The sequence below is a fragment of the Leucopleurus acutus genome, assembly GCF_964270905.1.
Source record: "Leucopleurus acutus genome assembly, chromosome: 13".
In the NCBI taxonomy this organism is placed as follows: Eukaryota; Metazoa; Chordata; class Mammalia; order Artiodactyla; family Delphinidae; genus Leucopleurus; species Leucopleurus acutus.
In genome coordinates, this window is record NC_139155.1 from 16,804,400 (window position 1) to 16,815,804 (window position 11,405).

Consider the following 11,405-nt stretch of genomic DNA (forward strand, 5'->3'; position numbering starts at 1 on the left):
TAGCTATCTATTTTACGTTTGGTAGTGTATATATGTCCATGCCACTCTCTCACTTTGTCCCAGCTTACCCTTCCCACTCCCCATGATACTAGAAATTTTTCTTTCTTTTTAAAAACTATGATCCAGGCAAGATTAATGCCTTGCATTTGGTTTGTAAATGACAAAATTAATCTAGATGCTCTCTAGCAGTCTGTCAAAAATGTTATGTTTCCATCCTAGTTTTTCCAAAGATTGGCCACTCCTCTAGGACTTGCAATGAGAGAAGGTCTAGAATGCAGGTCCTTTAAACCTTCTGCCTGGCTTCCCCTCTCTCCACATGGCCTCCCCCCTCTGAAGATAAGCAAATACTCTTGAGTAATTCTTCCTTCAATATCCAACAAGAATCTCCAGTGAGCCCTCATTCACTCAAGAAATATTTGTTGAAAGCCACAGTGTCCTTAGCACTATTCTAGATCCTGGGTGTGCAGCAGCAAAACCCAACCAACCAACCAAGAAAACCAGACTGAAATGCCTTCCCTCATGGAATTTACATCCAGAAGGAGGTGAGCGATAAACACAATAAAGGAAGTCAGAAGTGGATAGTGGGTTTGGGGGAAGGATTCAAGTTAAAATAGCGATAGGCAGGGCCCCCCGTTTGAGCAGAGAACAGAAGGAAGTTAAAGAGTGAACCACGAGGAAGAGAATTTCCAGGCAGAGGGACCTACACGCTCAAGTATGTCTCAAAATGGGAACAAGGCCAGCGTAACCAGTGCGGTGGGGCTGAGGGGAGAGTTACCAGATGAGGTCGTGTGGCCTCACATGGTATTTACAGTTCCAGTGTGGGCTTGGCCACCCACTATTCACAGTAGGTGGAAGATAAACGCTTCATTTTAATAACATTTGTTACAGTAAAGAAGAGATAAATTGGAATTGGAAGAATTATCCAGGAATCAGTTCCACCTCAAGTTCATTCCCTCGTGAATTGAATCTAAGCATTTTTCAAATATGACGCATTCAGATTTTCAAGATGTTAAAATGTGGGGGAAATTTGTGTGTTTCAAAATCAGTGAAATATAGTCATTTGAATACTTTTTCCTATCTGCCCCCCTTTATATTTGACCGCATTCTTACCTAGTGTAGTTACTGACCCTGGAGCTAAACTGCCTGGGTTCAGACCCTGGCCCTCCCACTTACCAGTGTGTGATCTTCTGAGAGGTACTTAACTTCTCTGTGCGTCAGTTTTCTCATTTATAAATGTGTGTTACTAGTAGTACCTGTTTCATAAGGTCATTGTAAGGGTTCAGTGAATTAATATACATAAAGTGCTCATAAGAGTGCCTGGCACAGAGGAAACACTCAAGTGTTATTATTAAATCCTCATAACCTCTTTGAGCTATTTCTGATTTTAAAATTGAAACAAGAATAATCAGAGACACAGCTAGTACAGGTCAAGGCTGGGACTCGAAGCTCACTTTTCTGGGGCAATTCTACTTCTCTCTGCAGCTGCCCTACCTAAGGAGGCTGGGTTCCAACACCCGTGACTTTGTTTTTCCAAGAGTAGCTCAAAATTCTGGGCACTGGGGACAAACTCTTGAGCGTTACACCGATTCTGCCCTGGTCCACGATCTTTGCCCAGATGCTCCACTGTGTTTTACAACCCACTAACCTGTCGCCTTGAGCATTTCTACTCTGGTGAGCACAAGAATGTGGAGGGATAGAGCCGGCCTTTGCCGGGGCTCGCACAGGGTCCCTGGGAATGCATCTCGGCAGCCGCAAAGCTCTGGGCCTCTTTCCTGAGAAGGAGACGCTAGCGGTGCCTTGTGACTAGGGAGTCCTTCCTGAAAGGGGACCCGACACCCGAGTCCAGGGTTGAGTCACAGACGACAGGTCCTCAGGAGAGAGGGGCCAATCCCAGCTCTTCCTCTCGCCCTTGGTGACTTCCAAGGAGTTCTGATGGCACCATCTTCTCCCACCATCAGAGACTTCATATGGAAAAAAGTCATTTCATGAAATGCCACATGAAAACAGGATTTAGTTGATGCATTCATATATTTGCTCATGGTCTATCTTAGGTAGCTCTCTACCCAGGCGTGGGCTGGCATCACAGAACCGTCTCTCCCCCCACCCCACCTCCCCAGGAGCACCATGAAGCTCCTGAGTATAACCCCAAAGTCATCTAGATGCTTAAGGGGTAAAGGAGCAGAACGACTGTTGTGATATTATGATTAATAATAAATATGTATTTGGTCTTCATCACCAAGTCGGGCACAGAGCTCCTAAAACTCTAAATTTCCTAAGTGGTAAGAGCTCGAAAGGTGTCTTTTGTTATGTTAATAAAGTGACTTTTGGAACCTAGGTAGCCAAAAGATGGGGGCTGGTTGTCAGAGGACGCAGTCACGTGATTAGAGAGTTGGCATTTTTAGTCCCACCCCTGGACCTCCGGAGAGGGGAGAAGGGTAAGAGATCGAATCACTCACCAATGGCCAATGATTCAACAAGTCATGCCTATGTAAGAAGCGTCCATACAAATCCAAAACGATGGGGTTCAAAGAGCTTCCGAGTTGGTGAACACGTTGGAGATTTGGGAAGGATGGCTGGCTGTGAGAGGGCATGGGTGCCGTGCCCTTTACCCATACCTTGCCCTGTGCATCTCTTCCGTCTGGCTCTTCTTGAGCTATATATCTTTTTATAATAAACAGGTTATCTAGTAGGTAAAATGTTTCTCTGAGTTCCATGAGCCAATCTCGCAAGTTAATGCAACCCGAGGAATGGGTCATGGGAACTTCTGATGGCTCAGAAGCACAGATGACAAACTGGACTTGCAACTGGTGTCTGAAGTGAGGGGGAAGGTCGTGGGACTGAGCCCTTATCCTGTGGGATCTGATGCTGTCTCCGAGTAGATAGTGTTAAAATTGAACTGTAGGACACCCAGCTGGTGTCCGAGAATTGCTTGGTGGTGTGGAAAACTTTCCCACACATTCTAATTGGTGGCCAGGATCTTAACTACATACTCTGGACAATCTCAAATGCACCCTGGGTTGGTGGTCTCTGCTATAATTTTCTCAAAGGCCAAGGCCAGCTATGTGAAATAGTTTGTAACATATATTCTTGGGTGGAATCCTTGAAATAGAAACTTGGCAGGAAATTCAGAGCCACTTACAGAGGCACTGTAATAATGTTCCTCTGTTTCCTCCCGTTTCCCTCTAGGTTCAGTCTTAGGCTGAGAAGTTAGGGTGCAAATCCTGGGTGTGTGTTCCTCTTATGCGCTGGGGCTTCCGTGCCCATCCCTGAGTGTGTTTCTCATAGCCCCCACTTGGATGGAGCGTTCTCCAGGGGACACTCTGCCCCATCATTTTATGCAGGTCACTATCTTCCCTCCTCTCCTTGCTCCCTGCCCCCGTGGCCTTTACTCCTTGCACATTCACAAACATTGAACTCCAACCCTGGGTCTCCCGAGTCCTGTCCATTGGCACCTCCCCAAAACCTTTCTCTACCCTGTTTCCTCTTCAACCCTCACTTTCTGGCACACTTAGGTATTGGTAGAATCAACTCAAGAATGACTCTGAATTAAAACAACGTTCAATGGAAAGAATTTTTTAAAAATCAAGTTAATTAATTTGCTTTCCGTCCTGGCTGCAGCTGCTTTCGGTTTCACTTTTGTTTTCGAGTCAGGCAGAGAATGGAATCGGCACTCAGTTTGTTCTCTGTTCCAGAGCCACCAGCTCCAGAATCCACTGAGCCAGATGCCAACCCAGTTCTTTGACCAGTGGTCTTATTGTCACACCTGGACCCCTGAGGGAGTGTCATGCTGTCCCCTTCATGCCTCTTGTGCTGCTGCCGCACACAGCTTTCCCTTATCACCTCCTAAAGTCCAGATGTCAGGCAGGGGGATTAGTGTGGTTGAGACACAAATCCAGTCCAGGAGTGTTTCTGCTGAGCCCCCATCCTGGGCCTGGCGGTGGACTCTTGAGCACAGAGAGAGAGACCACTGATGACTGCTCGTATCAGGTGAGGGGCAAAGCCTCAAGGAACTCACAGCTGAATTGAAGAGACGTGGCTTTAGAATTGCTTATTAACTCTATTGAGATCACGTGCGCATAATCCCCTCCGTGAGCAGTAGAGGTGGGACTCCAGGGTCAGAGCAGGCATCTCAGACCTAGCTCCTGCCAGCCTTCTGTGGGAGGGGGGCTTCATAAAGCTGGATCTGGGCTTGGGCCAGGCCCTATGAACACGGGCACAGGTCCCAGCATGCCTCAGTGGGCATGCTGAGGCAAAGGGCTTACTTAATTCATCCAGCCATGGGGAACCAGTGGACCCAAGGTGGTGTTTAGAAGACAGTATCTGCTAGTTGTGGGCACAGCGGATTCTGGGTGGCACACAGGTCTATTGAGTGTCCTCTCTGTGAGCACAGGGGATCCTGGGGCGACTCCCAGGGCTGAGCAGCCACTGTGGGCACAGAACAGGAATGTGGGGTGGCTCTGTGATAGCTGCTGGGTGTGTAGGTAGGAAGCGGAGAGAAGAAGCGGTCCCAAGGAGCAGCAGTAAAACAACGATCGTGGGATTAGACAGGAGAGGACAGCCCGCAGTCAGGGGTCTTTGTCCAGAGAAATGTCCTGTGAGTGGGGCTTCAGAGCAGGGATTCGTAGCCAGAGAATCTGAAGTTTGACTCCTGTTTCTGCACTTGTTGGGTGACCTTGAACCTAAATTTCCTCATCTGTAAAGTTCAGATAATAAAACCTACCTTCCCAAACTATGGTGAGGATTAAATGAGACGATGTATATAAAATACTTAGCGTAGTAGTTGACACGTAGTGCACACTCAAATATCATTACTACTGTTGTTGGGCAGGTATAATAGAGAAAGTATTGAGAGAAAAGACACTCAGCTGGCTGTTGGGGGGCGGGGCATGGGATGGCTTATCATCCTGGGAGGCCACAGGCCTTTTCCTTCATGGCTTCTGCTCCCTCTGCAGCTGGGACTATAGACTCCAGCTGCTCTAAATCCCCTTCCTCGCCTTGCTGGGGTCCTTGGATCAGAGGTTTGGGGCCAGTTCAGAGGGCAAATCTGGGTATTTGCCTGAGCCCTGAGGATTTCCTTCTGCCTGAGGCTCCCAAGTGACCAGGGTAAGTTCCAGATAACAGATAAAATGCAAATTAAGTGACGGCAACATGCCTTCTCACTCACAACCGTTCCTTCTGTCACTCAGCTGCCTTGGCTCTCGAGAGGGACAGCAGGGGAGTCCCAGGCACCGTGTGGAAGCCCTCAATCTCTCCCTGCCTTCTGTTTTAGCTGCCTGGACTAGATTAAAAGCCAACAGGACAGACAAGGCGGCCAGAGTCCCCAGAGGCTGGCTGGGCTGCTCGCCCGAGCTCTGCCCGCCCGAGCTCTGCCCCAGGCTTCCCTCTCCCTGGTTAACTGGCCCAGGAACAAATGAATTGTCCTCAGTTGCTTTCCTTGGCCAGATTGTAATTGGCAATCCTTTTGCACATTTCTCAGTAACAAAATCCAGCACCCCTTCATCTACTTGGGAGTCTGTTCCTTTCTTGGGTTTTGTCATGCGCTTGCTTGTTTGCTGCTTTGCAAAACAATATATAACTGTTATTGTTTCTCCAAGACAAAAAGAAAATTTGTATTGCTAAAATCAAATTTAGTCCCTTCGGCTTTGTTTCCATGCTTCTGCACAGAAAATAACTTTTCATTTCAATGCTGAATCATAGTGTAATCTTGGAAGATATTTTAAATGGCAAACTCAGAAGATGTTGTACCAACAATGCAGATAGCTCAGTGAGCTGACACCACGACCAGCAATCACTGAGTCCTCACATGCACATAGATGACAATTGCTCCATGTCTGCTGCCTGGTCAATAACACTGATCATGCCATTAAGTCCTAAAGGCATCCTAATTTCAGAGATGCTAAAACATGAGGGGGGAAGGTGTGCTTTAACAGACAAAATGCAGTTGTTTTGCAAAAATATGATAATATAGCAACCTGTATTTTTCATTCAATATTCTATCCTCAACATACTTCTGCGTCAAGGAATATCTTGTATCAACACTCTTAAAAATAATTTTGGATTCCATTTTCTTTCATTGTGTTCCATTGACTGAATTTATTATTCACTAAAACCCTATTTTTTTTTTTTTTTTTTTTTGCAGTACGCGGGCCTCTCACTGTTGTGGCCTCTCCCATTGCGGAGCACAGGCTCCGGACGCGCAGGCTCCGGACGCGCAGGTTCCGGACGCGCAGGCTCCGGACGCGCAGGCTCAGCGGCCATGGTTCACGGGCCCAGCTGCTCCGCGGCATGTGGGATCCTCCCAGACCGGGGCACAAACCCGCGTCCCCCTTATCGGCAGGCGGACTCTCAACCACTGCGCCACCAGGGAATTTTGAAGTAAGTTGGTTCCTTTTTTTCAGAATTATTATTTTTTTCAGAATGATGCAAAGACCACCTTTAAAGATAAATAATTGCACACATCTTTTGTAATTTTTAAAAGACTTTGATACATTGCGTTATTAACTTTTTAGCTTGGTTCCAAGGAAAATGGGCAAAAGTATTCCTTGTCTATGAGATCTTAAGTGGTACAAGGTGACCTTTCTCGATTCTATATTAGAAAGTCACTGCTACGACTCAGCTAATACCTCCTCAGGCCAAGAATATCACAAATCTTGTTATGCGTATCGACAAACCGTCTCTTCTCAATTAGAATTGTCAGATTTAGCAACTAAAAACACAGGACATTCAGTTAAATTTTAACTTCAAATAAACAAATATATTTTTTTAGGGTAATTATGTCCCATGCAATATTTGGGGCTTGCTTATACTAAAAATTATTCATTGTTTATCTGTAATGTGAATTTAACTAGGGATGCTATATTTTATATGGCAGCCCTTTCCGAATGTATTCCAGGAGGCTGCCGGATCCTGTGCTGCTGCTACACTGACCTGGCTCAGTTCTTTTTGGAGGTTGAAAGTCAGCTTCCTTAGAGTTACTTCTTCATTCCTTAGAGCACATGATTATTTTAATAAGCATTGCATTTAAGCTTAGCTCTTCTGTTACGTGAAAGTTGATGTAACGAGGTAGGACAGGGAGAACTGGGGAAGGACCAGTAGACTCAGAGTCGTAACAAAGAGATTTGCAACCCAGCTTAACCCTTCCCAGCTGTGTTAGCTTCGTGTCCCAGAGCCTCTATTTTCCTACATAAAAATATTAGGAACAACATTACGACTCTCCTCAGTATTGCTGTAAAACAACAATGGGCTGATTTCCATGAAAGGCTTTATAAACTCTAAAACATTATGAGCTGAAAATCATGGGGGAAAGTCCCATGAAGCCAGAGCTTTAGAAATATTGATTTTTTTCCCAGATTTGTGCTGCTGTGATCTCCTCTACCAGTCACCTGTGAAGCTCACACCCATTTACCCCTTCCCCCACCACACATAAAGCTCACCTGCAGGCCATCAGCAAAATCCCAACTACTCTTAGGAATGGTTTAGCTGATGGTGCTGCACGCAGAAGACTAAAGACAACCAGGGAAGTCAGCTTCGCCAAGAGCTTTAGGAAAAGCATTCAAACAGATTCTTGTGTTTTAAGAGCAGGGCTTAATTAGACCGGAGTTTATGGGATGTTTTCTTCAATCCAGGCTGTGCAAAGGGCATTTGGAAGTAATCAATAACCCAGAGAACAGTTTGGAACCCGGAAAAAACATCAGTTGAATTAACCTCAAGTATATTGGCTGTTTTGGCTGAATGTGTGCGTAGGGGAAGATCTCAGCAAGGACTGTCAAAAGGAAGATCAACTGTCAGTGATTGTTAAACTGTGGTGTCTCAAGGGGGCTGGGGATCAGTAGGCACCAGATGAATCTTTAGGACAGACAGTAGCAGTTGTCCAGCTCTTTAAAACTGATAAAAATGTATATAGGGGCTTCCCTGGTGGCGCAGTGGTTGAGAGTCCACCTGCCGATAAGGGGGACGCGGGTTTGTGCCCCAGTCCGGGAGGATCCCACATGCCACGGAGCCGCTGGGCCCGTGAGCCAATGGCCGCTGAGCCTGCGCGTCCGGAGCCTGTGCTCCGCGGTGGGAGAGGCCACAGCAGTGAGAGGCCCGCATACCGCAAAAAAAAAGTATATAATTTTGGGCCAGGGAAGGCATTCTTAAGCAGCACACAGAGCCTCAAATCGAGACTTTCTAACATTAGATGATTAAAATAATAAAAGTCAAAAGAAAAAAAAATCTAGGGAAAAATAGCAGTCTATACCACAGCCTCACCTCTTCAGTTTAGGAAACATTCTTATAAATCAAGATCGAATAATTCAAGATGAAAATGAGGAAAAGAGAGGAGATGAACACGGAATTTACAGCAAAATAAACACATGAAAACAGGGTTAACTCCATTCATCATTATAGAGAGGTCGATGAGGATCAATTCTCAGTGAGTTCATAGGTTAAAACTAAAAAGTTGGTCCATATCCAGGATTCGTCACACTGTGGACAAGCTGCCATTCTCAAAGGCTGTGCTGGAAGTGTTAATGGTTTACTTTTTAAAGGATAATTTGATAGTGTCTATTAAAATTGGGAGTACATCCCTCTTGGTGCAGTAATTCTATCACTGGGAACTTATAGATATATTCACAAAAGGAAAGTAAGACATGTATATAAAAATATTCATTGCAGCATTGTTTGTAAGATCAGAAAACTGAAAAGCAGACTACTGTATGGTAGACTGGTTACATAAATAATACAGCATACAAAGTAATAATGTAATAACACAGCCATACAATGTAAAATTGTGCAGAAAAAGAAAAAGACCAGGAATTGGGGTAAGCAGGATGGTGTATCCCATGCCTCCCCAGTCCAAAATATATCAGAATACATTTGGTATAAGTAAAAATAGAGAAATACTTGTGTGCATCTGTATATATATTTATTCGGTGGTAATAGCATACTTTTTCTTCCTTGAAGGATACAAAGAATATCATTGATGGTGGTTCCTTGGGGAGTGGGCTAGTGGTTGGGAGGTGGGGGCAGTGACCTTTTGCATTTGGGATTTTACCTTGCTTGGAGGTGTGATCAGAAGCAGAGCTCCAAGGCTGCTGAACGGGCAACAGATGAGGAGGACATGGTCTCTCGTCCAAAAGCTGAGGACAAGTGCAGCGCGACATCAAAGGACTAGGATTTCTGTACAGACGCTGGCTTGACATGAGCGGTCTCAGTAAAGCTGCAAGCACCAACAGAAGGGACCTTGGAAGCTGAGGGCTTTGATCCTCGGCAGTCCGGCAGGCCGAGGGCCAGTCAGGGCTGGAGTTAGGGGAGCTTTCACTTATCCTGGAAGGGAGTCACTCAGCTCAGAGTGCTTGCAGCGTAGGTGCCTGGGGTGTTAAGCAGGAATCAGAAGGGGGCCCTATCTAGCAGGGGAGTCATGAAAAGTTTCCTCTAGGAAGCCATGTTGGGCCTGAGCTCTGAAGGAGGGAATAGGAATTATCTAGGCAAAAGGACGGGGATGGAAAGATACAAAGTAGAGGGAACAGCACGTGTGAAGGTGTAAAACAGCGGCAGGCGAGCCCCCGTGGCTGGAGCAGATAGAGTGGGAGAAGGCGCCCTGTGAGACCTCGAGGTAGGCAGGGTACCATCCAGCAGGACCCGGGGGCACAGGTTGGGGTTTCGTCTTTATCCCAAGAGCGCTGGGAAGATATTGAAGGGTATCACTTGTATCTAGACAGGATCATGTATTCAGCAGTGAGAAGAGGGAGATGGAGAAGGGCAAGAGAGGAAATTAAGAGGCTTTGGTGAAGTCCATGTGAGGGATGGTTACAGTGGGGGCGACAGAGCTAGAGCTAAAGTTGTATAGAAGCTTCTGGGCACCTCTTGTGATCTCTGCTTCCAAAGGGCCACACCAGCTGTCACCTCTTCCTTTCTGAGCTGCCTCTCATTGTGGGGTTGGGGATGGGGACCAAAGTGAAAAGAAGTGAGAAAGATTCGCAGATCTGAACAGCAGTCATGGGAGTTCCAGACTCTGTAGGACATGAGTCTGCGGCCCATATTCCCATCTGTGCTCTGGGCCTCCCTCCACTCCCAGGAATAGGGGTGCACAAACATGGTGATTATTTCCATGTGTCAACATTAGACTTTAATATTGACCCACCACTAGAATAATGACCACTGTGTTCTGGGGGAATTAATTTCCAGATACTGACTACCTTATTATCCCCCCTTTTCAGCATCATTCTTCCTTCTCATTAATCTTTAGGAACAGGACCATCTCTTGGCAAAATTGTGAGTTTTCCATCCCCTCTTGTAGGCTACAGATATAAGGAAGGGGTGCTTCAGAGAGGCTGCAAAGGCCTGAAAATCCACATGTACACCAAGCCTTTGAATACATGTGGGTGCTGTTGTGGTTGATGAAACAAACATTTATTTCAGTGTTCTACTGCATTGAGAATAATTCAGGTCTGAATAACTTGTGGTGATTATGCAGTTTCTTGATCACTAGATCTTAAAAGTTCTGTGGATTTTTTTAAAAAGGGGCTATAATACTTAAGAACTGCTAGTTTATGGCAAAGGATCTGACATAGCAGGCTGATGTGTTATTCATTCAATAAGTAGTTATTGCATACCCATTCCAAGCCCTGGAGATATTCATGAATGACATAGCCCCCATCCTCAAAATAGTAATACTAGTAAACAGACAGTAACTGGAGCACTAGAGAAAAGCTGATCTTCAGTAGAAGATAAGCAGTTGGTTGGAGATCAGTTGAGTTTTAAGCTGTAGGGGAAAATGCTACTCCTTCCTGAGGGCTACACATTTTGAAAGAGGAGGCTCTAGAAGGGTAAACACAAAGGACTGAATTTCTACTGGTGAAAATTCAGGAAATAGTTTGGCAGGCTGCAGAAAGCCATTTAAAGAGCTTGATTGGAAGACAAATTACAACCTTTCCTAAAATAATAAAATAGTATTCAAACTATGTTAGTACCCAATATCATCAATATGTTAACCACTTAATATCTGATATTGATTATAGGCTGTGCCTATGTAAGGACTTGGCTTTCATATATTTAAAAATATACAAAATATATTTTTGAATATAGTTGCATCCTGAATGCTACTAGAATGTGGAAATATTGCTGGTTGGGTCTGGAAAGATGCTCCCTTTTGCTGGCTAGTAGCCAGTAGTTGGAATTTGAGCCTGACATGCACAGTATAGACATGGGAAAGTCCAAGGTCATATTACCAATAATGGAAATAGAAACCAAAATCTTTTTTTAAATGAAAAGGAATTTGGGACCCAGCTGGCTGGTAAGAGATGGCATGTGGAGATGAACCCGCAGCTGCTGGAGTAACTCGTGGAAGGGGCAGACCAGACTGGTTAGCTGTCTAGAGGCACCAGGAGTTATTGGCCAAAGTGGCTGGAAAGGAGAAGAGGAGA